The following is a 2,739-nucleotide window of genomic DNA, read 5'->3' on the forward strand; positions in this document are numbered from 1 at the left end:
AAGTACCCTTCTTTTCCAGCTCTCTGTCAATTCCCATCTCCGGACACAGATTTTCATCTATAAGGCTAAACCAAATTCTGTACATTTGCACCGATGTCTTCTGACATTAATTCCTGTTAACTATCCCTTCGAATTTAAATCTGGACACTTGGGCGGATCAGTATAAACAGAATCGGAATTTCATAAATATGTGCCACTTGTATTCAATGTCTGGATTTATGGACCGATTTGGGAATCGAAACGTGTTTTTGCTTAATCACTTACTGTGCAATGGTGTGTGCAACTTTATGCTAAATACTGCACTTTCCTGCGGGTTTGTGTCATGACAAATATTTTAAATATTTTATAAAATTCTCTGTGTCCTACTAAGCGGACATTTAACTGTTAAATGTTAACAGGTTGAACCACATTTACTGAATACATTGCGAAGAATGTAAAAAGAAAACACGAGGAAATCTGCAGATGCTGGAAATTCATACAACACCCAGAAAATGCTGGTAGCACGCAGCAGGCCAGGCAGTATCTACAGGGAGAAGCGATGTCGACGTTTCGGGCCGAGACCCTTCGTCAGGACTCACTGACGAAGTTTCGGGCCGAGACTCTTCGACAGGACTCCAATAAGGGAGAAATAGAACACTTAAGTGTTTTGCACTTTCACGAATTCTCTACCAGCAAAGTGACCCCCATCTTTGTCACTTCCTGGACAGGCTAAGCTGGAAAAAGGAACCAAGCAGGCACGAAGGACACACACTGATTGCGGAACGATCACAGGCGGAGCTTCGTCGTTGAAAGAAACACCTCAGATTGACACAGAGAATAGTTTGTTTTCTTTCATAATATCTTCAGCGACGGGCCGTGATGTTATCACTACTTTCCTAGAACAATTGCTGCACATGCTGACAATGTCACTGTTGACCATGATGATGACAGCATTGGTAATCCAGGCCTGTCACTGACCACACTAATGATGCTGTTCTCTCTGCAGGCTTGCCACTGACAGGTTAGGTAATCATGAACTAAAGGACATTGATTTGAAGTGACCTGAGAGAATTAATAGGAAGTGGAAGAACAACATTTGACAAATGAAGAGGGCAGGTATACGGAAAGAGCTGGCTGTGTAACTTCTTGAGGTATACACTTCCGCAATCTCAAACATGTAATTGGGCAGTCCACGAATAGTAATGCTTTAACGGGATAAAGGCTACAGCGAGCTAATGAGGAGAGTTTCGCCGGTACAGTTCGAATGGGCCGCCCTTCCTGCTTCCGTTCACTAAAATGTCGACTTTAAGAACTGGAACAGTAACACCTTCTGCGCTTCTGTAGACGAATTGTGCTCGATTTCCGATTTCGGGCATTGCCGCCAGTTGGATTTCAGTCCTCTTTCATTGAGGATAAATGATGCGAAGTCTCAGCGTTTACACAGTAGGTTCTTTTGCTTGTCAATATATGCAACGTCGGTTCGAAGAACAGGACCGATGCATCAGCATAAGGCGTGTCCACTCCACTCTGCTCTTTAGAACACCCGGAGCAGCGTCAGCTGCAATACTCGGGACGTGATTGTAGAACTGCTGTGTGGGTCTTCTACAATTTTGGTTGTAAACAAAACATATTAAAATTAATTCCTTGTTCTTTTCTTATTCAACAGCTGCTCGTATTTGCAATGAAATATCGCAATGCGAAAATGCTGAAGTCCATAAGAGTAAAATTTGTCAGGCGAATGTCATGACATCTAATCATCGATCACTGAAACCCTGTTGCGGACAGAAAAAACCCACCGTTCGTATCTCTCATTGGCTCTCTCTCATTGGCTCTCTCTCTCTCTCTCTCTCTCTCTCTCTCTCTCTCTCTCTCTCTCTCTCTCTCCCTCTCTCTCTCTCTCTCTCTCTCTCTCTCTCTCTCTCTCTCTCTCTCTCTCTCTCTCTCTCTCTCTCTCTCCCCCTCTCTCTCCCTCTCTCCCTCCCTCTGATTTTGATTTCCTGTTTTCACTCTATGACCCACACACTTTTGTTATAAAGTTGATTTTATCATGTATGGCACATACTCACCTTCTATTATTCATTACTTTCCTGTACTTTTAATTCTGCGTCATCGGCAAGCGTTACTAATTTATTTATCACGTGCCTGTCCAAATCATTAATGTACGTTAGAAACAGCCGTTGTCCCAAACGCTAACCCGACGGAACCACACTCTCAATTCCTCCTCGTATGAAAATGATCCTCTCACCGTAACTCATTGTTTTATGATTTTGAGCCAATTCTCCAGTCATTCGCACACTTTACACCGATTCCCTACCTCCTGTAATTTGATTATTATTCTCATCTAAAAAGCAAAGTCGATGATATCAATCTCTCTAATGTTGCAACAAAAAATTTGCCACTTCTTAGAACTTCAGCATATTGGTAAAATCTGAATTCCGCTTTCTGAACCAATTCTTTCTTTCTGGTTTTTATCAGCTATTTTTGCATTTCATCATTTTCTTATTGTTTCCAGTCTGTTACCTACGATACACGTTAAGCTTCATGGTCTATCGTTATCAGGGTCAGTGCGGACATTTTTCCAATATAAAAGGACAACTTTAGCAATTTCCAGTTCTTATTATTTCCACAGTCGTCCATCACTTTTGAAATATATATATTTGGGATTTGTATATGTATTCACAAAACTGTTTCAGCACCGTTAAATATACCACCCTGTTCAGGAGATTTATAATATTTTCACATTTTCAGCTTAAGCAGGAC

This window comes from Hypanus sabinus, unplaced genomic scaffold, assembly GCF_030144855.1.
Source record: "Hypanus sabinus isolate sHypSab1 unplaced genomic scaffold, sHypSab1.hap1 scaffold_1588, whole genome shotgun sequence".
Classification (NCBI taxonomy): domain Eukaryota; kingdom Metazoa; phylum Chordata; class Chondrichthyes; order Myliobatiformes; family Dasyatidae; genus Hypanus; species Hypanus sabinus.